Genomic DNA, 12,134 nt, shown 5'->3' on the forward strand with positions numbered 1-12,134 from the left:
GTTTTGCCTGCATTGGTACTTTAAGGAATCACACACCATGTTCTCTATCATGTCTGGTTTCTGTCTCACTCGTGAGACACATCCATGCCTGTGAGGTAGTCCATTCTTTGCTGAGTAGTACCCCCAGCTTTGAATTTAAAAAAAAATTTTTTTTTCAATGTTTATTTATTTTTGGGACAGAGAGAGACAGAGCATGAACGGGGGAGGGGCAGAGAGAGAGGGAGACACAGAATCGGAAACAGGCTCCAGGCTCTGAGCCATCAGCCCAGAGCCTACGCGGGGCTCGAACTCACGGACCGCGAGATCGTGACCTGGCTGAAGTCGGACGCTCAACCGACTGCGCCACCCAGGCGCCCCAGCTTTGAATTTTAAATCTGATTTTTACGTACATAAAGAAACCAGATATTATATGGGGTCATCTAGCAGAAGTGGCTGTTTGTTCTCCCGAGGACTTGTGGATTGCGATGGCGAAAGAGCTACGTCAGGCAAGCTGCCTGGAACTTCGCAGCAGAGAGAAACTGGTCTTGAGAAGCTGAAGGTTTTATTGAGATTATTATCCCGCTCAGCTCAGGTGAGGACGCGGGCTGCTTCCTTTTTATGAAGGAGGAGAAAACAACAAATGACCTGGCTCCTATCCTCCTTGGTTGGAAAAGAGCTTCTAAAAGAAAAACATGGCACAGCTCTCCTTGGAAGTGACCCTTCCAAAAGCCTAATCAGACCGCATATTGTTTATTTCAGAAATAGCGTATGGTGACTCTCAAGACAAATAACCCTTTACTGCAATTTGTATCGTAATTTCTGGAAGACAACAGTATCCTTATTTTTACCAAGCAAGGAAACAGTAGTTTATCCACAGGGCCCTTCTGTCAGCCCTTCCTTCACTGGCCCTGAGTTACAGATTCTGAATATAATTGCCATCAGTCCTGTAGTTTTCCATCCTTATGCTCCATGGGAATTAGAATGCAAACAATTACAAGCCCTACTTCAGTTGGTTTTAAAACTAAGAAAAATTTAGGGGCTCCTGGGTGGTTCGGTCAGGTGAGCATCCAACTCTTGATTTTGGCTCAGGTCATGGTCCCAGGCACGTGGGTTGCAGCCCTGCGTCAGGCTCTGCTTAAGATTCTCTCTCTCGCTCCCTCTCCCACTCGTGCTCTCTCTCTCAAATAAAAAAAAATTTTCAACTTGAAAAATTTATTATTTTCCATCCCAAGAAATATGGAACTAGGTTAAGTAGACTCAATGAAACTGATAAGGACCTGGGTTCTTTCTGAATCAGACTGTCCAAAGGAGAGCACCCCACAGATCCAAGGAGACTGAGGCTACTCCAGGAAATATGTCCAGAAACAACAACTTCCAGCAGCAAAAGAAGCTGTGATCTCTGCCGTCCTCCCTCTCTCTTTGTCTCTGAAGAAACCTTCCTCAGAAACCTACCGCTCCTCATTGTTATGCCCAGAATTCGTGATCCCCAAAGACCGCCAGGGACCCAAGTCCGATGTAAAAGCAAAAGAGCCTTTATTCGAGCTAGCTCCAGCTCAATCCCCTACCTGCACCGACGCAGTGGTGAGATACCGGGGAGAGAGAGCGAGTTTCAAAAGGACAAAGGTTTTATTGGGGCCTAGGGGCAGTTGGTGAGGTAATGGCTGTGGCCTCAGCTGATTGGCTGGGGAAGGGTCCGAGTCCTGTTAGGCAGGTGGGGGGGGGGTGTTGCTCAAGGGGAGGAGGCGTGGTCAAGGTGAAGGACACAGAACAAGATGGAGTTGGCCGGCATAGGCCCGCCCTTTCACTCATCAGCTAGAATTACATTCAGACCCATTGGTAAAACTAACCAATGGCAGAAGGCAGAGGGAATGGGATTACTACACTTAGCCTATAACAGCAGTGTTATCCCTAAAACTAGGAATAGAGTCCTCTTACCTGAGTCACTTTCAAGCAAACAATGGTCCTGCTGGCAACAAAGGAAAGGAGAAGATCACTGGTCTGCCAGCAACCCAACTATTGTCTTCCACAGTCCACCCCTTTGGCTTTCCAACATCTATACATACCCCATGTTCAACACATTCAAAACATGCTCATACTACCACGAAATACAAAGAGTCCCTCCATAAGTAAACATAACCTAATCTCACTGAGAACAAACAAGGTAAATCCAATAAAAACTGTCACCACTGGTCTAAGGCATATATTATTTCCCGCAGGACAGATACAGCAAATACAATTCCCATGACCAAGCCAATCCCACCATCCCCGGTTCTGCTCTCCTGGAGGACTTCCCCTGCCTCCTTGGCCTTTATGGCCACCTCTGAGATAATCATTGAAGAAGATGTTCTCCTGAATCTGCTGGATTTAGCAGCCCACTTCTTACAGGTACAAATTCTATAGCCTCAGGACCACCTTAGGGCTTGAATGTCCCAGACTTTCATCAACCGAGTTTGGAAATAACTTCTGGTTCACTCTAGGGATCAGTACTAGCCAACGATATTGTCTGAATGAGGTCTCTGTGTCCCACAACCCCTGTCTCCTCACAATGCTTCTCTGTGCTTTCCCACTTCAAGCCCAAAGTTGCATGGCCTTCACTTTGAGACAATTGATACAATCACCCAGTGCTGGTTGGGGGAGCAGGGCAGAGGAGGGGAGAGGAGGCAGCACCGGAATCCCAGCCCTCCCAGGCACATCTCAGCCACATTGTGCCTCTTTTCTTATGAAGATGTGAGCAGGGCTATTAAGGGGAGGTGTGGAGAATCACATTTGCTTTCGTCTCAACCCTTTCAGTTTTATTTCCTTCTACATTTCTTTCTTCCCTACCTTTTTTTGGGAAAGAAGGCAGATCAGTTTTGGACCAAATTGGAATTTCTAACTTTAACGTCAACTTAGATTGCAGGTTACAAGCCGAAAGAGTCTATATTAGAAATTGTTGCACTATATGCTAACATGGATGTAAATTTTAAAAAATCAAAAAAAGAAAAAAAAAGAAAACTCTGTTTTCTTCCCTTTTTTCATTCAAGCAAGCCTCTATTCATCTAATTTTTCCCCAAGACTTCTCTTTCTGGAAGCCTGCAAGAAATAGACAACACATGCCAATATCCCCAAATTTCCTACCATTACCTCTAATCCTATAGTCTCTACAGGCAGATGATCAGGAGCCTGAGGTCCAACAAGTGACAATTGGGTCAAAAGACCTCAGACTCAGAAATTCTGAAATATGCCTTTTGCCGTTACAAAATGTATAAATGCTTCCTATAGGAAGAAGTCAAGGAGCTGACCACCAGCGGTAGCCACGTACTACCAAACCTCAGTTCTTGAAATACCAGCTCTATCTTTCCTCTTTATGCATGAATGAACTCCAGTTTTCTCTGCCCACTCCACGTTTCCAGATATTCTTTCAGAATCTACAGCAAAGGGAGGCTTTTCTGAAAAGCCACCCTTCTGAAAAAGGATTTGAATCCACATTCTGAAAACAAGGTGAGTCACAGCAAACAATGGAAAATATACATCTGAAAACAGATTAAGATACACTTCCTACAATAAAAGAGGGGAATCATTCTTTTGAGCAGAAGAAGGAAGGGGACTATAACAGGGTTTCTTTGTTCACTGAGATTTTTCTCTTTTAGAAAATACGACACAAAGTCTCAGTTAGCTTTTGTTTTAAGAAGGATGCTTGTCTGGGGCACCCGGGGGGCTTAGTCGGTTGAGCATCTGGCTCTTGATTTGGGCTCAGGTCATGATCTCACGGTTTGTGGGAGCAAGCCCTGCATTGGGCTCTGTGCTGATAGTGTTGAGCTTTCTTGGGATTCTCTCTCTCCCTCTCTCTGACCCTCCCCCCTCTCTCAATCTCTCTCTCTCTTAAAATAAAGAAAAAACTTTGCTTTTTTTTTTTTTTTTTTTTAAAGAAGGATGCTTGTGTTCATCAGTGTTCCACTAATGGCCAGTTCATTTTCCTCCATGAGCCCTGGGAGAAAGATTGGTGCCGGTGCCCCATGGAACTTTCTGCTTTCGGCACTCTTATCAAAGCCAGCATCTAACCTGGAAACATGTTGCGCCTACAGGGAAGGCACACTGAATCCCACGGCATTGGGATGTTCCCAGCATTAACACCAGCATCCTGGGACTCACCACATGGTTCTAGTGGCATAATTTTCATCACACATGGGTTTGACAGTTTTTGACATTATTCAAACCAAGTCAAATTCCCTACCCAAAGTGAATACTCCTATCCGGTTTTGAAGTGAATGTTAATCAGTTCTACCACTTTATACAAGTTCAGCACATGTGTCGAAAATACAGCCATGTGCCAAAAGCAAGGTGGCTACAGTATATCATGTTCGCCAGTTCATCCCTCATGGTTGGCATGTCCCTGGCACATGGCAGGGGCTCAACAGTACTTACTGTGTTGATGTGAAAGGGTCGGCCTACACCAGCCGACTCCATCTTGTTCTGTGTCCTCCACCTTGAGTGACTATGTCCCCGACATGACCCCTTTTCCGGGAAAAATCACAGAAACCTCAGACCGCGCCTCCTCTCCTTGAGTAACCTCCCGCTCACCCGTTCAAACTTCCTGATCAAAACACGCCCAGCGACCTGCGTAACAGGACTCCGACCCTTCCCCAGCCAATCGGCCGAGGCCACGACCCTTCTCCAGCCAATCGGCTGAGGCCACAGCCATTACCTCACCAACTGCCCCTAGGCCCCAATAAAACCTTTGCCCTTTTGAAACTCGCTCTCTCTCCCTGGTATCTCACCGCTGCGTCGGTGCAGGTAGGGGATTGAGCTCGAGCTAGCTCGAATAAAGGCTCTTTTGCTTTTGCATCGGACTCGGCTCCCTGGCGGTATTTGGGGATCACGAATTCTGGGCATAACAGATGACTAGCTGAAAAGAGACATGTGGGGGCACCTGGGTGGCTCAGTCAGTTAAGCATCTGACTTTTGGTTTCAGCTCAGGTCATGATCTCTCAGTTCGTGAGTTCGAGCCCCGCGTTGGTCTCTTCACTGACAGTGTGGAGTCTGCTTGGGGTTCTCTCTCTGCCCCTCCCCAGCGCTTTCCCTCTCTCTGCCTCACTCAATATAAAGGATTAAACATTAAAAAAAAAAAAAAAAAAAAAAAAAAAGGAAAGGAAAGAGACACGCCCATTCAGACATTTCACTGGTCACATGGAGTTGTTTGCAGTTTACTAACAATGCAGAGGAGCCGGAGGTGGCAAAGCCAGGTTTTTGTACATCTGAAATCTTTTATAGCTTCATCAGACTTGGAGTCTTGCGTTTCTTGTCAGATATTGTCTATTCACATCCATTCCCTCCCAGGCAGACCTGCAGGCAGAGAGCAGAAAGTAAAAAAAAAAAAAAAAAATCCAGAATGAATCTCTTTCTACATTTTTCTTCCTCCACCCTAAATTCCTGATTCTGAGCCAGGTGGCTGTGAGGTCTCGGCCTGAAACAGCCACGATGATTGGCCCCAGCGAGACTCCTTAAACCCTGCCTCTCCTTCCTGCTTCCCTCACTCTCAGAAGTAACTGCTGCCTCCCAATTCCCACGACTTTGTCCTCACCGCCGGAAGAGTCGTTATTACTGAGAGTCGCACGCCCAGGACTGTAAGATGACTGAAAACACACAGCTGGTCCTCGCTTTGCCGGGTCAGGCCTTCCTTGCGGGCGGCGCCCGTTTGTGGTTCTACCGACCGGTACAGTGCTGAGCGCATCCCTTGTCACGTGAAAGAAGAAATAAATAAATGAATGAATGAATGAATAAATAAATAAATAAATAGCGGAGATACATTGTTTTCCTCTCTGTGAACTGAGAATTTAAAGGCCAAAAAGGAAAGCCCGAGGAAATGTCTTTCTTTTGTATGGCACGAAGGGACAAAAGTAAGGGGAAATTCAGGACTTAATTCGGTGGAGAACTAATGAAAGGGAAGAGGAGTCTAATTCGCCTCGGGCTGTTATTCTAGAGAATGTATCCAGTACCCGAAAAGCTCTTGACGCTCTTCTTATCAAGACACGGGGGTCTACTCCGTTCCTTCCCCTTGAACCTGGGCCTCTCTTGGTGACTTGGTTGTGAGCAACAGGAGGCAATGGAAGTGGTAGAAAATCACTACGGAGGCTAAGCCAGAGAAGGCTCTGCTGCTTGCACCTGGTTCTCTTAGGAGGCTCACCCCCGGGGCAGCCTGCCCCTGCCACCACGTAAAAGCCCGACAAGGTGGGACCACCATGCTGGAGAAGCCACCTGTGGGCCTCTGGGCAGCCCCGGCTGAGTTCCCCGTCAACAGCCGGAGTCCGTTGTCAGCCCTGTGTGGGAGCCGCCTGGGACATCTGGCTCACCGGAGCCTTGGGACGACTGACCCCTGCGGACGTCTGATGGCAACCTCTCCAAAGACCCCAGCCAGGGCTACTCTGATGACCATTTCTCCATCTGACTCACAAAATCACGACCAACATATCGCGATCGTTTTAAACCACTAAATGTGGGGACAGTTTGCTCCACATCGAGGATTCCGACTGGAGAAAACCCCAGAAATTTCCCCCCATTCCTGAAGGGGGCAGCTGAGCCCTCTGTCGACGTTCAGACCCAGCATGCGCGAGGACATACAAGCGCACCATGTATGGGCGACTGTCTCAGCCCAGAAGAGCAGCTTCAGAGCTTGCAAACGTAGAACCCATCAACATGTAAATTAAAATCACAAAGGACTTCTGGAATGGAAGCAGTCGCTCCTTAATTAAGAAATGCAAAAACTCAGAGGAGAGTCGTTAGGGTGATTATTCGAGGCTTCCGGCAAGTGATGTTTCTCAGTTGCTGAACAAAGACTTGGTTACTAGAAAGGCTCCGAAATTACTCTCCTCTGAAAGGAACGGAAGGGGGAAAAAAAAAAAAAAAACCATTCACAGAAATATCTTGTGATTGAAGCCAGTTCTGCCCCCAGGCAGGGACGCAGAGCTGGCTTCACCCCCTCCAGCGTCCCCGCGACTGATCGGGCGACAATGAGTCCAAACTTCCTAATACTCCCTCCAGCCAAGGCAGTGGTGGGAAACCTTTCCCCACCGCCAAATCTTTCCACGGGTTGGCAGGATTCGTAACTCAGAGCTTTCACTCGCTCAAAAGGGACGCAGCGCCCGCGGGACCGTTTGCTCCTCCTTGCTTCGTTCCCCTTGCCATCCACCTGTGGCTGAGGAGGAGGCTTTCTGAAGCTTGGGCGCCTTTCTGCTGTGGGCCCTTCAGGACACCCCACGTTTGGGTGGGGGTGTGCGGGGTTGGCGCAGCCTGACCTGAGGGCCACCTAAAGAAGAGCTGAGCTGTGCTCACAGCCTGGCGGTCCAGCGCGCAGAGCACAGGAGGCAGGGGGTTGGTTCCCAGCAAGGCTCCTGCTCGGTGGGCATCTCCCTGTGGCTGTCCCTGGGCCTGACAACTCAGAAGTGTAACCCCCTTCTTGGCAGCAGCCCCCTCCGGCCACCCGGCTTGAGCAACCTCCTCGCCAAGATCCCTTAGCAATCCAGAGAGGCGGCTGTCTGCCGACTACTCAGAAAGGCCGCGTTGGACGACCCAGGGAGACGACCGGCGGAGGGTGGGAGACGGAGCTGAGTGTGGCTCTGAGCCCCCATCCACAGGACAGCCAGAGCGCCTCCGTTTTTCTGTCTCACTTATTTGGTTTGAAATAGTTCCGTTTTAGGGGGGAAAAAAGTGCTACCCTTAAAAATTATTTGGAAACCACAGCAGAGTAGAAAGAAGGTGCATTCTGGAATCGGAGGGCTATGGGCCTAAATCCCAGCTCTACCCCTTACAGACACGGAATGTCTCTGACCTTAACTCTTCTGTAAAATGGTGATAACGATGCCAAATTCACAGGCATAGTGAGGATGGACTAAGGTGATGTGATCCGAGAGACTGGCACATGGCAGTTGCTCAATAAATGATGAAGGTTGGGGCTTTAAGGGGTCGGTAAATATTACTGTCTTTTTCTCTACCTCTGTTCTGAGTCAACTGAGAAAAGACATAAGAATCGGCCAGATAAAGGCCAAAAGGAGCAAGTTGTTCAGAGAATGAGGTTTGGCTCTGTGGCAAAAGAGGGCTTTCTAATTTTGTATCCCAGAATTAAACTTACCGACTCAATCGCAGGTAGAGATGGAAATCTGCAAGCCTCTGGTGGAAGGAGGTCACCCTTGTACAATTTACAACATAGAGGATTTCTCTGCAGAAAGGCAGATCCCAACTAAGTAGGAGAAAGGGGCTGAGTTACACATACTCAGTTCTCTCAAACTCACTAACAGATAAATCACCCAGGGCCATCATGTACAGCTGCATATGTTGTTCACTGCACCACTGTGGACAATAGCATTTATTATGCATTTTGATGTGCCTTCTAACCATAAATCCAGAAGCCTTCACAGGCCACGGTCAACAATTTCATTGATTTCTCACAATTTTGTAAGATGGCAAGTGAAGAGCAAAGTATCCAAAGAGAAAATTCATCAGAGTCAATCTTGGCTATCCCTTAACAAGTAATTTTTCTACAAACTGAAGGACGGACTAAAACCATTAGAATCAAAATGGACAACACACTCATTGCATGAGAAACTCGAATATGTAAGAGCTGTGGGTTGCCTTTGGTTTCTTCATCTGGGATGATTGCCCTAGGATGTGACAGACTTCGCACACCTGCTGGGCCATATGTCATAAGCCTTGTCACATATTTGTTGTCTGGGTAACCTTTGGGAAAATTTTCCAGGGGTGCTTATTAGTTATTGTTAGTGATATTAGTTGGTACATTTAACTTCTGTGGTCATACAAAGACACTCTCTGCCCCCTGACTCAGACTATTTCTATTCACCCCCAGGGTGTATCTTGCCTGGAATTTATGCAGATTTAAAAAAAAAAAAAAAAGGCTTTTACAATAACTCCTCGGTCTCTTTTAACATGAAGGCCAATCTTGGGAGAGCACCAGCAGCTCACCCTAATGCCACAGTGTTTCATGTGTGTACTCCCTACTGAGATGAAAATTTCAACTCAGTGTGAAGATAAGCATTTCCCTGTATCTCTCTGAATACACTCACTTTAACTAGTATTAACACTGGTCTTGAGTTGCCAGAAATACTTGGAAAGGAGACAAAGGTTGTTTATTTTGGTCTTGTTCGCTTCCAACCCTTCTTCCTAGCTTTCTGCTGGAAGGGTTTTGCCATATTTGACGACAAGAAATGGAGAAGGGTCTTATTTGTGGGATACGAGTGGGAAAACATAACTGCAGTTTATTTGGTAGAACAGTAAGGCCTGAACAGAAATATGAGTATTGCAAAGGACAGAGGTTTCAAAGATTTGGTGATAGTTCTCTGTAACTATGGAATTTCTCTGAACTTCTTCAACTTTGAAAACTCCATGGTCATGAACAGGAATGCAAATAGGGTGAAAACAATAGTTACCATCTGTTGATCTTCTAATTCATTGTGTGCCCTGGAGGGTGCTAAGTGTTTTACTTCAGTATTCCTTTTGGCCCTCACCACAATTCTATGCAATTGGTTCTGTATCATCCCCTTTTTATAGAGGAGGAAACAGAAGAGATTAAGAGACTCACCACAAGGACACAGAGTTGCTAAATTCCAGAGATGTTCTTGGATCCAGAGAGCCTGATTCCTGAGATTGTAAGAATATGTAGGAAGTATTGTTGCTCTTAAAAAGATTCAAACGAATATAACTTGGGTTTTTCCATAGAAAAGCCACTCTGGTTTCCACTGGAGTTAGAAGCGTTTAGCCAACAACACAACTCTATGAAAAACTTTCTTCCTTATCACTAGAAGCAAAGGCCCCCCCGCCCCTGGTTTATGGAATAAACCTGATTGGAAAGATGTGTCCAGACAAGGAGCCCTGTGAAAGAAAAATTCTCCTGTGTGTGTGTGTGTGTGTGTGTGTGTGTGTGTTTGGGGGAGGGGGGTGCATATAATGGGTTATGAACAACAGCAGAACAGCCTCTGCATTACTGTGCTGAAAATGCCCCATCCCTGAGCTTCTTCCCCAGTTCTTAGCTGGAAAGATATTCTATACAGTCAGGGTTGAGGTAAACCTCTGGTTTCAATAAATGCAAAATACCTGAGGGGCATAGAGGTAACACAATTCCCAGTAGTCTTTATACTGATAGCAGTGAGGGATCTGAGAATAAGAACAGAATAAAACTTGGGATAAATTTATATGAAAATAAAACAAAACTAAAAAGAACCATCTTAAAAGTTCAAGACAAAATTTCAGAAGTTTCAGGACAAAAATCCCTCTCCATTTAAAAAAAAAAAAGACAAAAATCTCTTAGTGCATTTTCATTAGGGCTATTTATCTTCTAAAGGCACTGGGACGCTGTGGTAAGAAAGCCTACTGAAATCATTTTAAATTGAAAATCAAACAAGAGTTGGAACCCTCATTATCTAAGGGTTCAACTGGTCGGGAGCTTTTAGTTCTCTGGATACAAAGCTTTCTGAATAAGCCTCAAGTATTTGGAAATTGCCTATTGCTTCATCACAAACAATCTTCCCATGTGAGGTTGGGGGAAGATGGGAGGTTGGCATTGGCAACAATGTAGGAAGTATTTTAGGAGCAGCTCAAACCCATGGCTCTGCCTCATGTCCCACAAGAATAGAAAACAATCCTAGGGCTAAAAGGAACTCAGGAAGAATTCTCTGATTCAACTAGAATCAAGCTTGGACAATCCAAGGACTACCTAAGGAGTTAATTCTATATATTATGCATCAATGCCAGTCATCACCATTATCATTCAAATCTCAGTGAACTGTTGAGCACAATGCTGGGGCGTGGGGGTGTAAAGATAAACACACATGGTTCCTACAAGGAAATCACAATAAAATTGAGGAGACAGGGCACATCCATATCAAGATAGATCATGAGTCAAACCAGCATTTGATAGTTGATATATAATAGGAAAGGAAAAACAATACTCTAGTGACTTAGATTAGTGAAATCCTGGGGGCTGGGGAGGCAGCTAGGTCTCTAAGAGGAGAGGTAAGGATCCTTGGAAAGGCACAAGAGGAAAATGGGTTTCAAACTCCACATGCTCCGTCTCAAATCTGGTTAAAACATGAGTATAGTTTTAAATAACACAAATTGAAGAATTCATTTATGAGACTTTATTGAGATGTAACATGCTAATGATTTGTGCACTTTTCTACATATGTTGTATTTCAATGCAAACTTTAATTTCAAAAAAAAGTTTAATTTTTAAAACAATTCATAGGAATGCTCACCTGTAAGATAGTCAAGTAGCACAGAAAATTTTAAAATAGATAGTGAAAGCTTCCCAGATAATTGTCTCTCTCCTCTCTCTCTTTCTCTTTCTCTCTCTCCCCCCCCCCCCTTTACTCTTGGTCTCATTATTCCTCCTTTTCCCCACAGCTGGAAAATCACCTGTCCTCAGGCCAATGTTCAATCGGTGGCTCTCTTAACTCCACAGTGGCTTTAGCTGACAACTGAGACACGCTCTGAGAACTTTCCCAGAGACCCACACATGAGCCTGGAAGAATTTCCTATTCCCTGCAATCCCAGAACTTGTATTATTTGTGAGTAGGGTGGCAAGATTTAGCAAAAGAAAACAAGACCTAGAATTGTCAGTTGTATTTGAATTACAGATAAGTAACTAATGAAATCTTGGTATAATTATATCCCATTCAGTATTTGGGACATACTTGTACTAGAATATGATTTGCTTTATCCGAAATTCAATTCTAACTGGGAATCCTATATTCTAACTGGAAACTCTATGTTTGAGACACATGAATCTACAACTACCTTCCAAACATTAGAGTTTGTTGTCTACTCCCAACTTACATAGAAAGAGAAACAGTATTTATAATATTCTAGAACCTTGCCAACATTTATTTGATATTTTTGTTTACTTTATTTGATGTATTATTTGTTTTGATTTTAAATTTATACATGTTTATGGATTTTTAAAAAGTTTAGATACCACTGAGGACAACATCAGCAGGAATGGTAGGGTAAGAACATCCAAAAATTTGCTCCTTCATAAAAGCAAAAAGAACACTGGCAAAAAAAATTATCATAATCAACATTTTCAAAACTCTAGAAATTAACCCAAGACTGTCAACAATCCAAAAAGTGTTCTTTCAAGATAAATGGCTGAATCTCAGAAAGAAAAGCAA

At 44.9% G+C, this 12,134-nt stretch overlaps 1 long non-coding RNA gene across 1 annotated transcript; it reads right to left on the reverse strand.

The window, feature by feature from the left end:
• Positions 1 to 5,146: 5,146 nt before the first annotated feature.
• LOC111556954 lies at positions 5,147 to 5,879 on the reverse strand. The gene is made up of 2 exons (XR_002736649.2): positions 5,540 to 5,879; positions 5,147 to 5,301 (listed from the first exon to the last, which is right to left on the reverse strand). It is a non-coding gene; the product is annotated as an uncharacterized LOC111556954 (long non-coding RNA).
• Positions 5,880 to 12,134: the final 6,255 nt, after the last annotated feature.

The sequence above is a fragment of the Felis catus genome, chromosome D2 (genome assembly GCF_018350175.1).
Source record: "Felis catus isolate Fca126 chromosome D2, F.catus_Fca126_mat1.0, whole genome shotgun sequence".
In the NCBI taxonomy this organism is placed as follows: Eukaryota; Metazoa; Chordata; class Mammalia; order Carnivora; family Felidae; genus Felis; species Felis catus.